The 19,723-nt window shown below is 35.8% G+C and overlaps 1 protein-coding gene across 1 annotated transcript in view; it reads right to left on the reverse strand.

Annotated features, from left to right (window-relative positions):
* LOC122496902 (WD repeat containing planar cell polarity effector) overlaps positions 1-19,723 on the reverse strand; it is a 392,211-nt gene that overhangs the window by 146,967 nt on the left and 225,521 nt on the right. The window lies entirely within an intron of this gene.

The following is a 19,723-nucleotide window of genomic DNA, read 5'->3' on the forward strand; positions in this document are numbered from 1 at the left end:
AACTTTGTTAACATTACTAATGTAATAATTATCTTGAACTCAGGCAGTCAGCAGATAATCAGTGCCTACTAAGTGTTAAGCACTATTCTAGAATACAGAGATCAATTACAATTTCATGTCTCTGGAAGCTGTGAGCCCAGTAGGGAGACAGACCATTGTGAACAACAGTTAGTTATATAACACGTGATAGGTTTTATAACAGGTATTTCCACAGATATTTGCTGTGGAGTCAAGAGGATGCACTGATCCTTGATCTGAGTCTTGAAGGACAAATAAGAGTTATGCTAGGAAGGAAAATAGAGAAAATGTACCAGTTAATATCTGGTGCATATATGTAGAGAAACTTCAAAAACACAGTTCTGTTAGGCAATGAAATGTCTTTGAATATGGAAGGAGTCTTGGATGTGTGGGAGAAAGCAGTATAAAATAATACTAAAGTAGATATAGCCACTAAAAAGGATTTTGAACTATTTTTGATGTGCAAAAAGACGGCTGGAATGGAAATTTTATTGCAATAAAAGTGTAAAAAGATTATGAACAGTTAATAATGAAGAAATATAAATGGCCTATAATCATGAAAAGATGCTTCACTTTATTAATATCCAAATAAATGTAAGTAGAAAAGATATAATTTCAATTGTTTACATTTTTAAAAGTTAAGAATATTTACTGGTTGCAGAGTAACCAGAACCATCTTCTGGAGGTGATGGCAGAGTAGGAAAATCATAAACTCACCTCGCCCATGGATACAACTGGGTAACACCCACATCAGTGTCAATAGCCCAGAAAATGTCAGACCCAAAGACTAACAGAACAGACTCTCCACAGGTAAATGCAGAGAAGAAGCCACATCAAAGAGGGCAGGCAAGGTGGAGATGTTGTCAGGAGCCAAAGGAACCCAAGGGACTATCCATAGGAGGGAGGAATGCTGCAGGCATTGAGAGGAGAGTGGAGCAGATCTCCACCCCAGGCACCCCAGGCACAGGGGACTCATGCTGAGAAGACAAATCTCCATAACATTTGCTTTTGAAAACTAAAGGGGCCTAACTTGAAAGTCAGTGGGGCTTAACACCTAGAACTTTAAAAAATCTGTGGGCTTAGTTCTGGGAGAGCAGGGAGGACAACAGGGAACTGAGTTCCTGCTCTACAAACAGACCCACTGAGATAACAGCATAGAAGCAGCAGTTTGAAAAATGCCTGAGGTATACAGGGAAATAGATTCATTTACTAATCTCAGAGCATGTGCTGGAGGGGCAGGGATCTTTGGGAAACTTCTCCAAGAACAAAAGAGCTGCTGGGCACCATTTCTCTCCCCTGCTCCCGAGCCTAAATACATGGACACCCTTCAGAAGCCAGCACAGCACCAACACATTCCACCTAGCTTACTAACAGTGCACCCTGCCCCAGTGCACTTCTGCAGATTTGCACCCCTCGCCCCCAACCCTGCCAGTCTTGGCAAGTTTTCCCAGGTGGCTGCAGGTCCTCTCCCTCAGCAGATGGCAAGGACCATGCTGGCACCATGTGCCCTGCCCCCATACTCTACTGCAGAATTTCCTTCTCCAGTATGCCCTTGGCAGGAGCCCACCAAAGCTGTGCCACAAATCTAGCCAGGTGCTACCAGGCTCCAGGCTGACAGCTTGGGATTCTCTCTCTCTCCCTCTCTCTCTGCCCTCCTCCACTCACATACACGTTCTCTGTCTCTGTCTCTCTCTGCTTCTCAAAATAAATAAATAAAATTTTAAAAAGAAAGAAAACAGACTAAGGGAACCTGTCAGGAACACCATCAAACATAATAACATTTGCATTATAGTGATCCCTGAGGAGAAAGAAAAGGAGGCAGAAAATTTATTTGAATAAATAATAGCAAGAAACTCCACAAATCTGGGAAAGGAAACAGAAATCCAGATGCAGGAGGCACAGAGATCCCTCAACAAAATTAACCCAAAGAGGTCCACACCAAGACACATAGTAATTAAAATGGCAAAAAGCAGCAAAAAAGAAATTTTAAAAGCAGCAAAAGAAAACAGTTACATATGAGGGAAATTCTATATGACTGAATTCTTCAGCAGAAACTTTGTAGGTCAGAAGGGATGATATATTCAGAGTTCTAAGAAAAAAACCTGCAGCCAAGAATACTCTATCCAACATAATAATCACTCAGAAGGAGAGAATTTGGGGTGCCTGAGTGGTTCAGTCGGTTAAGTGTCTGACTTTGGCTGAGGTCATGATCTCGCAGTTTGTGAATTCGAGTTCCGCGCTGGGCTCTGTGCCGATAGCTCAGAGGCTGGAGCCTGCTTCAGATTTTGTGTCTCCCTCTGTGTCTGCCACTGCTCTGCTCACGCTATCTCTCTCTCTCAAAAATAAATAAACATTAAAAAATTTTTTTAAAAATAGGAGAGAATTTCCCAAACAAAAATTAAAGGAATTTGTCACTACTAAACCAGTCCTATGATAAATGTTAAAGGGACTCTGAATGGAAAGACCATAAGCAAGAGTAAGAAAAGTAGGAAGCAAAAAAGCAGTAAAATTAAATGTATCTATAAAAATTGGTCAAGAGCCTCACAGAATAAAAAGGTGTAAAGTAGGAAATGATATTCATAAAATGGGGCTGGAAAAAGATAAAAAATTTAGTGCTTTTAGAATGGGTTCAAACTTAAGGGACTATCAACTGAAGATAGACTGCTATATACATGTTATATATAAACCTAATGGTAACCACAAATCAAACACTGGTAATAAATATGCACAAAATAAATAGACAGGAGTCCAAGCATATCACTAAGAAAGCCAGCAAACTGTGACGGAAGAGATCAAGAGAACAAAGGAACAGAGAACTACAAAAACAACCATAAGACAAGTAACAAAATGCATACTTATTAATAATTACTTTGAATGTAAATGGACTAAATGCTTCAATCAAAAGACATGAGTTGATGGAATGGATAAAAAAGGCAAGGCCCATTATATGCTACACAGAAGGGACTCATTTCAGACCTAAAGACACATGCAGATCGGAAGTGCAAGGATAGAAAAGCACTTATGCAAAAGGATGTGAAAAGAAAGCTGGGGTAGCAATATTTACACAAGGCAAAGTGGGCTTTAGACCAAAGACTGTGATAAAGGAAAAAGGACTATATAATCATAAAAGGAATAATCCAAAAAGAAGATAAAATAATTGCAAATATTTATACACCCAACATCGCAGCCCCAAATACATAAAGCAGCTAATAACAAACAAGGAAAGTGATCAATAGTAATACAATAATAATAGAGGACTTTAACAACCCACTTACATCAATGGATAGATCATCCACACAAAAAATCAACAAGGAAACAGTGGCTTTCAATGACACATTGGACCAGAGAGATCTAAGAGATCTACCCAGAACATTCCATCCTATAATACAAGAATACACATTCATTTCAAGCGCAGATGGAACAATGTTCAGAATGGAGTATGTTAGGCCACAAAACAAGTCTAAACAATCTCAAAAAGATCAGTCATACGATGCATCTTTTCTGACCACAATGCTATGAAACTAGAAATCAAACACAAGAAAAACATCTGAAAGAACACAAATATATGGAGGTTAAATAACATGCTATTTATTGGATTATTTAATGCTATTGAACAATGAATGGGTCAACAAAAATATCAAAGAGGAGATCAAAAATCACAGGGAGACAAATGAAATGAAAATACAATGTTCCAAAATCTTTGGGATGAAGCAAAAGCTGTTCTAAAAGGGAAGTTTATAGCAATACAGGCTTAATCAAGAAGCAAGAAAAATCTCAAATAAACAACCTAAACTTACACCTAACAGAGCCATAAAAAGAACAAACAAAACTGCAAACCAGCAGAAGGAAGGAAATAATAAAGATGAGAGCAGAAATCAATGAAATAGAAACTAAAAAAAAAAAAAGATCAATGAAACCAGGAGCTGGTTCTCTGAAAAGATTTTTAAAAAATTGATAACTCTTTGGCCAGACTCATCAGAGAGAGAGAGAGAGAGAACTCAAATAAATAAAATCATAAATGAAAGAAGAGAAATAATAATGAACACCAAAGAAACAGAATTATAAGAGATTATGAAAAATTATATGCCAACAAGTTGGACAATCTAGAAGAAATGGATAGATTCCTAGAAATTGAATTGAATCAGGAAGAAACAGAAAATTTGAAAATACTAATTACCAGTAATGAAATAGAATCAGTAATCAGAGGACACCCAGCAAAAAGAAGTCCAGGACCAGACACCTAGCAGGTGAATTCTACCAAATATTTAAAGAAAAGTTAATACATATTCTCAAACTATTCCAAAAAGAGAAGAGGAAGGAAAGACTCCAAATTCATTTATGAGACTGCCATTACCCTGATACCAAAACCAGAAAAAGACACTACAAAAAAAAAAAGAGAACTATAGGCCAGTATCTCTGATACACGGATGCAAAAATCCTCAACAAAATATCACCAAACTGAATCCAACAATACATTAAAAAATCATTCACTTTAATCAAATGAGATTTATTCCTGGACTGCAATTGTGGTTCAATATTTGCAAATCAATCAGTGTGATACATCACATCAACAAGAGAGGATACAAACTACATAATCAATGGATGCAGAAAAAGCATTTGACAAAGCATAACATCCATTCATGATAAAACTCCTCAACAAAGTAGGTTTGGGGGAACATAATAAAGGTCATATATGGAAAAACCCACAGCTAGCATCATATTCAATGGTGGAAAAACTAAGAACTTTCCCCCTAAAATCAGGAACAAGTCGACCCTCACCACTTTTATTTAATAGCACTGGAAGTCCTTGCTGCAGCAATCAGAGAAGAAAAAGGAATAAAAGGCATCCAAATTGATAAGGAAGAAGTAAAACTGACACTATTTGCAGATAACATGATACTATACATAGAAAACCTTAAAGACTCTACCAAAAAAAAGTACTAGAAATGATAAATGAATTCAGTAAGGTCACAGGACACAAAATCAATACACATTTTGATAATTCATTTGATAAAGCAAAATCTAATACATTTTTATACACTAATAATGTAGTAGCTGAAGAAGAAATTAAGAAAAAAAAATCTTATTTACAATTGCAGCAAAAAGAATACCTAAAGGTAAACTTAACCAAGCAAGTGAAAGACGCGTACTCTTAAAAGTACAAAACACTGATGAAAGAAATTGAAGATGGCACAAACAAATGGAAAGATTTTATGCTCATGGAGTGGAAGAACCAATATTGTTAAAATATCCATACTACTCAAAGCGGTCTACAGATTTTTTACAATCCTGATAAAAATACCAACATCATCTTTCACAGAACTAGAACAAATAATCCTAAAATTGGTATGGAACCACAAAAGATAACCCTGAATTGTCAAAGCAAAACTGTCAAAGAACAAAACTGGAGGTATTACAATCCCAGATTTGAAGATATATTACAAAGTTGTAGGAATCAAAACAATATGGTACCGGCACAAAAACAGACACATAGGTGCATGGAATAGAGAGCCCAGAAATAAACCCAAGTTTATATGGTCTTCAACAAAGGAAGCAAGAATATGCAATTAGAAAAAGACAGTCTCTTCAATAAGTGGTGCTCGGAAAACTGGACTGCTACATGCAACAGAATGAAACTGGATACACTAAAATAAAGTTAAAGGTATTAAAAACCTGAAATGTGAGACCTCAAAACACACACACACACACACACACACACACACACACACACACACACACACAGAATCCTAGAAGAGAGCACAGGCAGTGATTTCTCAGACATGGGCAATAACAACATTTTTCTAGGTATGTCTCCTGAGGCAAGAGAAAGGCAAAAATGAACCATTGGGACTACATCAAAATAAAAAGCTTTTGCACAGAAAAGGAAACAATCAACAAAACTAAAAGACAACCTACTGAATGGGAGAAGATATTTACAAATAACATATCTGATACAGGTTAGTGTCCAAAATATATAAAGAACTTTTGCAACTCAACACCAGATAACACAAATAATCCACTTTAAAATTGGGCAGAACATATAAACAGACATTTCTCCAAAAAAGACGTCCAGATGGCCAACAGACACAGGAAAAGATGCTCAACACCAATCATCATCAGGGAAATGCATATCAAAACCACAATGACCTCACACCTGTCAGAATGGCTAAAATCAACAACATAAGAAACAACATGTTTTGGTGAAGATGTGGAGAAAAAGGAACCCTCTTGCACTGTTGGTGGGAATGCAAACTAGTGGAACCACTGTGGAAAACAGTATGGAGTTTCCTCAAAAAGGTAAAAATATACCTACCCTATGATCTCACAGACACACTACTGGGTATTTACCCAAAGAATGCAAAAAACACTAATTCAAAGGGATACATACACCTCTGTTTATTGCAGCATTATTTACAATAGCTAAGATATGGAAGGAGCCCAAGTGTCTATCAACTGATAAACAGATAAAGATGTGGTACATATATATAACAGAATATTATTCAATGGCAAAAAACAATGAAATTTTGCCATTTGCAATGACATGAATGGAACTATAGAGTGTAATGGTAAGTGAAATAAGACAGAGAAAGAAATATCCTATTATTTCACTTACATTTGGAATTTAAGAAACAAAACAAATGAGCAAAGAAAAGAGACAAACCAAGAAACAGACACTTAACTATAGAAAACAAACTGATGGTTACCAGAGGGGTGGTCTGGGGGGGGGGGGGAGATGGGTGAAAGATGTGAAGGGGATTAAGAGTACACTTGTCATGATGTGCACCTGTAATATATACAATTAATGAATCACTATATTGTACACCTGAAACTAATACTATATGTTAACTACATTGGAATTAAATTATGAAAAGGAATATTTACTGGTTGCAAAGTTTGGGGGAACCAGGCACTTATTTACTGGGAATATAAGACTTTATAGAGCAGGCATCCATAAAGTATGGCCTAGAGGCCAAATATAGCTTGCCTTTTGTATAGTCCTTGAATTAAAAATGGTATTTACATTTTTAAATGGTTGGAAGAACTGTGCTCAACTACTCTTATTTAACTCTAAATGGCTTTGGAATTAGTGTATGCTGCAGACTTAAAAATATTTCAACCTAAAACTACAAGGTAAAATAGAACTTCGGTGTGAAACTTATACTGTGATAGAGTAATTTCAATGATAACTACCATTTTTTGACTTGCAAGTAATGTCAGGCTGTGTTATACATTCCCTGAATTGTGAAGAAATAAAGGAAATCTCCATTCTACACACATTCCCGTAACAATATATTTTCTGATTTTAATCCACAGCAGTCTTTTTCAGTATTTTTCTACATTTTATTTTATTTTTTAATTTTTAAATTTTACTTAAATCCAAGCTAGTTAACATATATTGTAATAATGATTTCAGGAGAATTAAGTGATTCATCACTTAGGTATAACACCCAGTGCTCATCCCAACAAGTGCCCTCCTTCATGCCCATCACCCATTTAGCCTATCCCCCCACTCAACACCCCTCCAGCAACCCTCAGTTTCTTCTATTTAAGAGTCTCTTATGGTTTGCCTCCCTCTCTCTTTTTATCTTATTTTTCCTTCCCTTCCCCTATGTTCATCTTTTTTGTTTCTTAAATTCCACGAGTGAAATCATGATGCCTGTCTTTCTCCGACTGACTTACTTCACTTAGCATAATACACTCTAGTTCCGTCCATGTTGTTGCAAGTGGCAACATTTCATTCTTTTTGTTTGTCCTTTAATATTCCATTGTGGGTGTGTGTGTATGTATGTATATATGTATTATATATATTATACATATGTATGTACACACACATTATATATATATTGTAGACACACACAGACACACACACACACACACACACACACACACACACACACACACATCTTCTTTGTCCATTCATCATTTGTTGGACATTTGAGTTCTTTCCATAATTTGAGTATTGTTGATAGTGCTGCTATAAACACTGGGGTACATGTGCCCCTTTGAATGAGCATTTTTGTATACTGTGGATGAATATCTAGCAATGCAATTTCTGGTTATAGGGTAGTTCTATTTTTAATTTTTTGAGGAACCTCCATACTGTTTTCCAGACTGGCTGCACCAGTTTGCATTCTCAATAGTGCAAAAGGATTCCCCTTTCTCTGCATCCTCGCCAATATCTGTTGTTTACTGAGTTGTTCATTTTAGCCATTCTGACAGGTGTGAGGTGGTATCTCACTGTGCTTTTGATTTGTATTTCCCTGATGATGAGGGATGTTGAGCATCTTTTCATGTGTCTGTAGTCATCTAGATATCTTCTTTGGGAAAAGTGTCTGTTCGTGTCTTTTGCTCATTTCTTCACTGGATTATTTGTTTTTTTGGGTGTTGAGTTTGGTAAGTTCTTTATAGATTTTGGATACTAACTCTTTATCTGATATGTCATTTGCAAATATCTTTTCCCAATCAGTTGCTTTTAGTTTTGTTGATTGTTTCCTTCACTGTGCAGAAGCTATTTATCTTGATGAGGTCCCAATATAGAATGCTGTTTAGCATGTCATTTTATTACAAATTAATTTCATAATAAATTAATTTTAATTACAAGTTTATTACAAATTAATTTTATTACAAATTAACTTTTATAATTTTATAACTAATTTAATGTGACTAATTTGTAATAAAATGACATGCTAAACAGCATTCTTTTAGTTAATGGAATTCTAAAAATATCTTTGAATTGGTGAATATACTCAATTAAAACCATATGCCTATGGGTTAATGATATTAACATGTGGCAGTACCTATCTATGAGGAAAGAAATTTGCAAAAGTGAAATACATACAAACTCATCATAGCTCAGATGAACATTTGCAGATTTTTTTTAATGAGGAACACCAGCTTTCAACCCTAATTTAAGTACAATGTTATCCCCATAAAAAAGAATTCCATTATTTACATTTGTTGACTTGTATCAGCAAAACTACTTAATTATTATATTTCTAATTTAGTCAGTAAAGATTTATGCTTTGTTTGTTTTTTCCTTGTTATATATAAGTACTTATATAATAACCTTAATTTTGCTTCTTGGTCCACAAGCCTATAATATTTGCTATATGGATCTTTCCAGAAAAAGTTATTTATTCTGTATCTTAACAATATATTAGAATAAAAAATTTACCTATATATACACTTTTGTAAACTCCTAAGAAAATAATGTGACAATGTATGTACAAAGATTGACAATACAACGTTACTTATAATAATGAAAAATTGGAAGCTACTTAAGTGTACATCAAGTGAAATAATTACGTGGGTTTTTTTCTTTTAATTCAAGAGTGGCATAATATTTTCATAATGGGTCCATATTATTCAGTGAAGGAATTTGTAATAACTTAAAAATATACACTACTGTAGTTGATTTGCTAATATTTAAGACGTTTACATCTATGTTCTTAAGAAAAGTCAACGACTTTACTTGAGCCTGACAGCTAATAAGCCCAGACTGCTACCAAGGTTATATTAGCCTTACAAAATAAGTTAGGTGGCTTGTTTTCTATTTTCTCTTCTCTGGAAAAATTTGTGATTCTTCACTGAAAATAAGCAAAATATATGCAATAAAGTTGAGAAGAAATTACCAAATATTACTGGGCAACATAACTGAGCACCTGATTAAAATATAGACACACCTACTTACATCTGAAAAAGACCATACGTGACAAAGATCAATTCTGACCCCATATAATTTATAAAATCCAGTGAATACAATAAAATCACTTCAGAGGTTTTAATGGAACTTGACAGGTTGATCTTAAAATTCTTATGTCAAAGCAAATCGTCAAAAATATGAAAGACTTACTCTAACAGTAAGGCTCTACAGCACTATTACACAGGCATATAAACCAAAGAGAAAGAAACATACCCATATAAATATGGTTTTCTCAGTGAGTTACTAAGTTCAGTACTTTATGTTTAGCAGTGATCTAAGTGTTGGCTATAAGATCTGTGGCCCACAAATTATTTCTGGATCATTTTCTCTGTCTCACTCTCTCAGTTTTCCTTAATTCTATGATTTTTCCTCTTTATTTTTTAATTGTTTTAAAGAATGAGGTCATTAATTTGAGGAGGGTAACCCTCAACAGTTCCTAAGTTGTTACTGTATCTCTACCATGAAGGTTTTCATTCTTTAATCTTTCTATTTAGAAACAGTCTATTTACTTGCTGATACACTTGTGAGCTTCCCTGCCATTCACATGTCTGAGTATAGTCTTTAGCTAAATGTAGTAGAGAATATATCCCTTTAATTCCATGCTCCTCAGTTGACATAGTTGATGCATCTTTAGGGTCTAATACAAAACTCTTTAGGGTCTGATGCAAGACATATCTAGTATCTATATCACTTTCCAATTTATCCTCTAGCTTCACTTATTTTTTAACTTTTGGATAGTTTTAGTGTTGGAATTTAATTTAAATGTTGGATATATACATCTTAGTGTGTTCATATATCTCTGGAAAATGGTGATATTCTAAATGAGTCAAGAAAATAAAAGCCACTTGGCTTTATATTCCATTTTCATGTCTTACATCTGACTAGACCAGTACATACATGAATAATGGATATACAGTAAAGCTGGTTGAGACTAAGGCTAATGTACTGTTAAATCACATATTAAGACATTTCAAGAGGCCACTACCAGGGTTGCCATGCCCTTCCACTCACCCTGAGTTCAAATTCAATTACAATTAATAAAAAAATCATTCCATAAATAATAATGGAATATCTATTATGCACCATATACAGAGGAGAATTTACCACAAAATTAATGAAGCTTAAGCTTCAATACTTCTTATTTGCACATGCCTTTCCAGTACCTAATTTTGTATTTGAAATTTTAAATTTTTTCTTAAGAAGTACTCCTCAAATTATACAAACTTCAAGCTCTATAAAACATGGATCCACCCCTGATGTACAGCCATCAAGGTTCTCACATACTAGTGGACTGTGTTACCACATGCTTAGTTTAGAATCATGTGTCTGAGAGGCACAAGGCATAGGAGACATTGGAAGTTGTATAGTCATTTTCTGTTTTATTGGTCTGTTTTTAGAGATTTATTGTATAAGATTAAAATTAACAAGTCTAAATGGACAACATAGATGGCAATAGATTTGAAAAGTACCCTATTGATAAATCCCAACTTTTACTACCACCCAACCAGGTTACCTAGTTGGTGGATAGTTCTTTTATTGAAGTGTTACTAACGTGGAAGGAAGTTTTCAGAAAAATATTCAGAAGAATAAACCACTTAGTTTTTGTCATTCTCAGTAACAATTTTATAATTTTACATTTGCCAAATTGACTTAAATTAGTATCATCATTTAGCACTATTAAGTGAAATTGGCTTCCACTGCACAAAAGATGACAAACACTGATAGTCTTTGGCCATGATCCAGGTTTAAATATTTACACATATCCTGTCTGTGTTATCTAGGATCAAAAATAAAAAAACTTGCTGCTACTGGGTTCTTACCACCTTTCACAGATGACTTTTGAATGTACTACTGGAATTAATATGCAAATTTACAATAAAGTATTTAAAACTAAAAAGCAATCTTGAAGAGATTTTCATCTTTAAATCATACTTTGGATCAGTCATTAACAGTTAACTTTTATAACATATTATTGTTATAATCTTTTCTAATTTTTATAATGTTTCCAGGGACTGATAAGTTTGTATGAAATAAAAAAGCACTATAAAGACATACAACAGCTTATGCATATTTAAGAATACCATGTTCTAGGGGTGCCCGGGTGGCTCAGCATCTGACTTCGGCTCAGGTCATGATCTCTCACCATTCATGAGTTTGAGCCCTGTGTTAGGCTCTGTGCTGACAAATCAGAGCCTGGAGCCTGCTTTGGATTCTGTCTCCTTCTCTCTCCTCATCTGCCTGCTCACACTCTGTCTCTCTGTCTCTCTCTCTCTGTCTCTCTCTCTCTCTTAAAAATAAACATTAAAAAAAATTAAAGAAAAAAAAAGAATACCATGTTCTAGCTGGAACATTTAAGTTAGTTCAAACCAATTGATAAATGAAATTTAAATTCTAATTATAGATATTCAAGTTTACCTTGTCCAAAATTGCTTTCAGAATTCAAGTTTATGTTGCTATATTTCAATTAAAGTAAAATGCTAATAACATAATTCTTTTTCTGTTACTTATTTCTTTTACCTATTATTTTATAATTTCATATCAGAAAATTTGATCAATAAGTTTTAAAAATCAGGAAGAAAATACTTGTTTCTGATAATGTGCTAATTGAATTTCTCTATTTTGTAGATTTGAGGAAAATTAACTTTGAAGATAATAATGTATCAAATAGTTACATGCACATAAATTTTAGTAATCAACTCTTAATGTCTATGTAAATCATCTTTCTTATATAAATCAGAGCAATGAATAATCATTTTAAATATGAAAACATGTGGAAGTGATTTATTTTTTTACCAAATTTAATTATAGGGGCACATATTTTTATGTTAGAAAAACTTATTGGAAATTGCATGTTTTTGAGGTTTTCGCAGAACTCATAAATAAAACTTTCTGCTTCCTTTCAGGAGTTATATTTTTGACTTGTATGAATTTTTTCTTGTGGCTACTGGATGATTTTAATTCATTTGTTTAGTATGTTATTTTTAGCCATTTATATTTTTCAAAAAATTATTCATGCTCACTAGGTTTTCATGTTTTTTGCACTAATGTATATATAGGCATAACTTGTATTATTGCATTTCACTTTATTGCACATTACAAATACTGCTTTCTTTTTCCCAAAAGTGAAGGTTTTGTGGTAATCCTGCATTAAGTAACTCTATTGGCACCATTTTTTCCAATGGTATTTGCTCACTTTGTGTCACTGTCATAGTTCAGTAATTCTCAAAATATTTCAAGCTTTGTCATTGTTATTGAATTTGTTATGGTGATCTGTGATCAGTGATCTTTGATGCTACTATTATGATTGTTTTGGGGCACCATAAACCATGCCCATATAAGATGGTGAACTTAACTAATGTGTGTGTTCTGACTGCTCCACTATTTCCCCATCTCTTTCCATCTCCTTGTGCCTCCCTATTCCCTGAGACAAAAAAACGTTGAAATTAGGCCAATTAATAGCCCTACAGTGACCTCTAAGTAGTTCAAGTAAAAGGAAGACCTGCATGTCTCTCACTTTGCATCAAAGGCTAGAAATGATTAAGCTAAGTGAGGAAGGCACATCAAAAGCCAGGACAGGCTGAAAGCTAGGCCTCTGCACCAAACAGTTAAGTTGTGAATGCAAAGGAAAAGTTCTTGAAGGAAACGAAGAGTACCACTCCAGTGAACTCCTGAATGACAAGAAAGCAAAACAGATTTGTTGCTGATATGGAAAAAGTTTTAGTGGTCTGGATAGAAGATCAAACCAGTCAGAATTTCCTTAAGCCAAAACCTAATCTAGAGTAAAGCCCTAAATCTCTTCAATTCTAAGGCTCAGAGAGGTAAGGAAGCTACAGAAGAAAAGTGTGAAACTAGCAGAGTTGATTCATGAGGTTTAAGAATCCATCTCCATAACATAAAAGTTTAAGGTGAAGTAGCAAGTGCTGATGTAGAAGCTGCAGCAAGTTATCTAAAAGTTCTAGCTAAGATCATTAATGAAGGTGGCTATATTAAACAACAGATTTTGAATGTAGAAGAAATAGCCTTCTATTGGAAGCAGATGCCATCGAGGACTTTCTTACCGACAGATGTCAATACTGGCTTCAAAGGAGAAGCTGACTATCTTGTTCCGGGTTAATGCAGCTGGTGACTGTAAGTTGAAACCGGTGCTCATTTGCATTCCAAAAATCCTAGCAGCCCTTAAGAATTAATGTTAATTTACTCTGACTGTATTCTAGAAATGGAAGGACAAAACCTGGATGAAAGCACATTTGTTTACAATATGCTTTACTGATTATTTTAAGCCCACTGTTGAGACCTACTGCTTAGTAAAAAATGATTCCCCTCAAAATATTACTGCTTGTTGACAATGCACCTGGTCATCCAAGAGGTCTGATGGAGATATACAAGGAGATTCATATTGTTTTCATGCCTGCTAACACAACATCCATTCTGCAGCCCATGGAGAAAGGAGCAATTTCATCTTTAAAGTTTTATTATTAAAGAAATACATTTCATAGCTGCCATATATAGTGATTCCTCTGATGGATCTGGGCTAAGTAAATTGAAAACGTCCTGGAAATCATTCACCATTCTAGATGCCATTAAGATCATTTGCAATTCTGGGGCGCCTGGGTGCCTTAGTCGGTTGGGCGGCTGACTTCGGCTCGGGTCATGGTCTCGCAGTCCGTGAGTTCGAGCCCTGCGTTGGGCTCTGTGCTGACAGCTCAGAGCCTGGAGCCTGTTTTGGATTCTGTGTCTCCTTCTCTCTGACCCTCCCCTGTTCATGCTCTGTCTCTCCCTGTCTCAAAAATAAATAAAACGTTAAAAAAAAAATTAAAAAAAGATCATTCGCAATTCATGGAAAGAGGTCAAAGTACCAACATGAATAGGCGTTTGGAAGTTGATTCCAACCCTCATGGATGACTTTGAGGGGTTCAAGACCAGTGGAGGAAATAACAACAGATGAAAGTAACAAGAGGACTAGAATTAGAAGTGGAATCTCAGTTGTGACTGAATTGCTGCAGTCTCATGACAAAATTTGAACCAATGAAGAGCTGCTTCTTATGGACGAGCAAAAAAAGTGGTTTCTTAAGATGAAATCTACTCCTAGTGAAGATGCTGGGAAAACTGTTGAAATGCAAAGTAGGATTTAAAGTATTACATAAACTTAGTCAATAAAGCAGCAGCAAGATTTGGGAGGATTAATTCCAATTTTGGAAGAAGGTCTACTGTGGGTAAAATGTTATCAAACAGCATTACATGAGAAAGAGAAATTGTGAAAGGAAGAGTCCATTGATGCAGCAAACTATTGCTGTCTTATTTTAAGAAATTTCCACAGCCACTCTAACTTTCAGAAACTACCACCTGATCGCCTAGCTGCCATCAACATCAAGACAAGACTCTCCACCAGCAAAAGTATTACAACTCACTGAAAGCTTAGATGATGGTTAGCAATTTTTAGCAATAACCTATTTTTAAATTAAGGTATGCATATTTTCTTTTATTGTACTGTATTCTATTACATACTTAATAGACTACAGTATAGTATAAATATAAGTAGAAATACACTGAGAAGCCAAAAAATTCATTTGACTCACTATATTGCTGTGGTCTGGATTTGAACCTACAGTATCTCCAAAGGATGCCTGTATAATTATCATAATTTTAAAAAGTCTTTTGATCTTTATACTGCTAGGGAGTTACTGCCAAGATACGTGGAGTTAAGAAAAAATCAAGTTGCCAAACAATGTGTTTAGTGTGCTACTAAAATAGTAAAACAGGGGTTTAGATGAACATATATGCATATATGGTATTATGTAGTTTCCATAAAAGATGGATAAACCATAATGACAACCTAAAGAGGAATGAAAGGAACAATGTGAAGAAAACAGAGAGTGAAGTTAGACTTCACTGAATGTACCATTTTTTAAAATCTAACTTAGCATCATTTTTACATAATTAGAAGATAAAATGAAACTTTTAAATTATTCCTGAAATTTCACAATCAAAATTAAGTTAATGAACTTAAGACATCAATTTGGTGGCATAATTACATGAAAAAAGTATTTTCAAATCAGTTTAAAATACAGACATTTATCTCTTATGGAATATCTCTAAAAACAAAGGAATTGCAATGAAATCTTGAATGTTTTCATAATTATACTAGTGGGAATCATATTTGTAGAAATATTCTAAAACCGTTTTCTAGAAATGTTGTATAACAGAGGTCAGCGAAGTAGAGCCTGTGAACCAAATCCAACCTACAACCAATTTTTGAAAATTAAGTCTTATTAAAACAGCCATACTCATTTGTTTATGTATTGCTGATGTCTTCTTTCAAGCTACAATGGCAGAATTGAATAATGACAGAGACTATGTGACCTGCAAGGCCAAAATACTTACTGTGTAGCCCTTTATAAAATAATATTTTGACTACTTTTGTTCTAGCTCCCTCCTCTAGAAAACAATGCCAAACTCAGTAGAAAAAGGTACATTAGCAATAGTCTTAACTCTAGTAACCATTTGCTACTAAAAGAAATAAAAAGAATTCAGAGATATCATTGATAGCAGACTGGGGGCACCTTATCATACAAGAAGGAAAGGAAGATATCAGTATTACTGGGGTCACCTTAATAGTACTCAGAAATCAACTTAAAGGGATTTCTATGACTAAAGATGGTGCAAAAATATTACCATTTGTACATTCTTTTTAATGTTTATTTTTGAGAGAGAAAGAGCTTGAGGGAGGAGGGGCTGAGAGAGAGGGAAACACAGAATCTGAAGCAGGCTCCAGGCTCTGAGCTGTCAGCACAGAGCCCAACGCAGGGCTCAAACTCACGAATGGTGAGAGATCATGACGTGAGCTGAAGTCAGACGCTTAACCAACTGAGCTACCCAGGCGCCCCACCATCTGTACATTCTTTAAAGGAATAGGACAAATTTCCACACTCAGCAACAAAATTCATGAACTCCAGCTACTAATGACGATATACTAGATATGAGAAATACTAAGAAAATGTGACCCTAACAAAGAGAAAAATCGGTCACTTGGAGTGGACATAGAAATGGTAGAGATAATGGAATTAGCAAAAATAACTTTAAAACAGACATATACATATGCACACATTTACTGAGAGACACATACATTTAAGGGAAAACACAAAGAAAGATTAAATGATATTTTAAAAAACCAAATGGAACTAGAAATTTAAAATATGGTATCTAAAATGAAAAGTTCACTGGAAAGGAGTAAACAAATCAGACACTAAAGAATAAAAGATCGGTGGTGAGAGGAGCCAAGATGGCGTAACAGCATGGAAGGTTTTTTTGGGTCTCGAGTCCATGAAATACAGCCAGATAAACAATAAACCATCCTGCACACCTAGAAAACTGATTTGAGGATCAACACAACAATCTGCACAACCTACACCACAGAACCCAGCAGGTACACAGCACAGAGATATGAAATGGGGGAGAGAAGCCACGGAAGGCAGGGAGCTGTTTTTATTTGTGGAGAGAGGATGGAGATGGGAGAGCACAGGAAAAGCACCCCCCCCCCCGAAAGTGGAAAAGTGGAAACAGCCACAGGGACTGAACTAAAAAGGGAGAAAGGAGAGGGTTTAAATTCCATTAAAATTCTACAAACAGGGCGGGGAGCACAGAGTCTGAAAGTCTTCAGCTCAATACCTGGCAGTGTTCTGGTGGGAAGGGTGAATCCCCAGGAGCAGAGTGGGGTCTGGGAGGTCCTTGGGCCACATGGGGAGAAGCAGTTCCAATGCTGTAAGGACATTTGGTAGAAGTTGTGTGGTCACCGGGGCCCAGCAGACCCCAAAGAACAACCACATTCGCTGGTGCTGGGATAAGGTCGTTAGGGTGAAGCTTGGTGCCAGGTGTGTGTTGTGATTTCCCATAATCCCTGAAACGCTGCTGCTACATGGTTGTGTGAACTTTTTCTGGGCTGGGCTGGCACCCAGCCGCAATCTCTGGGCATCGGCAGGAGCACAGTTCTGCAAATGTTTCTGGGTGTGGCCAGCACCCAGCCATTGCTCAGTGAGACCCTCCCCCAGGGGATCTGAGCGGGTCAAAGCCGCAGTCCCTCAGAAGTGAGGGGTCGGGAAACACAGGTGCATCTGAGATAAAACTCAGGAGGGATGTGTCGCCTGGCAACCTGACAGCTTGGTGACAGCATAAAAGCAGGGAGTGGACAGAAGTTGGAGACAAAGGATGGGTGCGTGATTGCTGGTCCGGGAGAGCAGAATTCCAATACTAGAGACTGGGCAGCTGGGTGACGCCATTTTTACCCCTCCCGCACATGCGAATACACACCTACAAGTGCCACAACAATCTACCACAGTAAGCTAGGCAATACCATCTAGTGGAGAACGGATCCGTTACACTAAGCCCCGCTCAACTGGGGCTCACTCTTTAGGAACACAACAAATCTCTCCACCTGCTTAGTTTACAGACTAAAGTGCTTCACAGTTTGACTTCTAGGGGAAAATGATATAATTTCAATTGTATTTCAGTCTGTTCATTGGTCCATCTATTCAATTTTCTCTTTTTTTCTTTTTCGTTTTTCTTTCTTGAATAGGGAAAGAAAAAATTTACTTTTATTAAAATATTTTTTTCTACTATATTTTTTACTTTTTTTTGTAAATGTTTCAAATTATAATTTACTTCCATCATTTCATTTTATTCTATTTCATTGTATTCATTTCCTCAAATTTTCAAACGTTTCTTTTTTGTTTTTTTTTCTTTTCAATTTTTTCTTTGTTTTCCACTCCCTTTCTCCTCTCATCTATCAATCTCCTTTCAATATCAGACCAAGACAGCCTATTCTAGCATCATTTATTTGATTTTGTGTGTGTATGTGCCTGTGTTGTTTTTAATTTTTTAATTTTATTTTTTCCCCTTATTAACTCCTTTTCTTCCTTCAAAATGACATAATGAAGGAATTTACCACAAAAGAAAGACAACACAGGGGCTTAACACAGATACAAGCAAGATGTCTGAACCAGAATTTAGAATCACAATAATAAGAATACTAGCTGAGGTCAAAAATAGATTAGAATCCCTTTCTTTACAGATAAAAGAAGTAAAAGCTAGTCAGAATGAAATAAAAAATGCTATCACTGAGATGCAATCTTGAATGGATGCCACAGAGACAAGGATGGTGAGGCAGAGCAGTGAATCAGCGACATAGAGGACAAACTTATGGAGAATAATGAAGCAAAAAAAAGAGAGAGACTAAGGCAAAAGAGCACGATTTAAGAATTAGAGAAATCACGGGGCGCCTGGATGGCTCGGTCGGTTAAGCATCCGACTTTGGCTCAGGTCATGATCTCACGGTCCGTGAGTTCGAGCCCCGCGTCGGGCTCTGTGTTGACAGCTCAGAGCCTGGGACCTGTTTCAGATTCTGTGTCTCCCTCTCTCTCTGCTCCTCCCCTGTTCATGCTCTGTCTCTCTCTGTCTCAAAAATAAATAAACGTTAAAAAAAATTTTTTTTTTAAAAGAACTAGAGAAATCAGTGAGTCATTAAAAAGGAACAACATCAGAATCATAAGGGTCCCAGAAGAAGAGAGAGAAAAAGGGGTAGAAGGGTTATGTGAGGAAATCATAGCAGAAAACTTTCCTAACCTGGGGAAAGACACAGACATCAAAATCCAGGAAGCACAGAGGACTCCAATAAGATTCAACAAAAACAAACCATCAACAAGGCATATCATAGTCAAATTCACAAAATACTCAGTCAAGGAAAGAATCATGAAAGCAGCAAGGGAAAAAAAGTCCTTTACCTACAAGGGAAGACAGATCAGGTTTGCAGCAGACGTATCCACAGAAACGTGACAGGACAGAAAGGAGTGGCAGGATATATTCAATGTGCTAAATTGGAAAAATATGCAGCCAAGAATTCTTTATCCAGCAAGGCTGTCATTCAAAATAGAAGGAGAGATTAAAAGTTTCCCAAACAAAAATTAAAGGATTTTGTGACTACTAAACCAGCCCTGCAAGAAATTTGAAAGG

Source organism: Prionailurus bengalensis, chromosome A3 (genome assembly GCF_016509475.1).
Source record: "Prionailurus bengalensis isolate Pbe53 chromosome A3, Fcat_Pben_1.1_paternal_pri, whole genome shotgun sequence".
Lineage (NCBI taxonomy): Eukaryota > Metazoa > Chordata > Mammalia > Carnivora > Felidae > Prionailurus > Prionailurus bengalensis.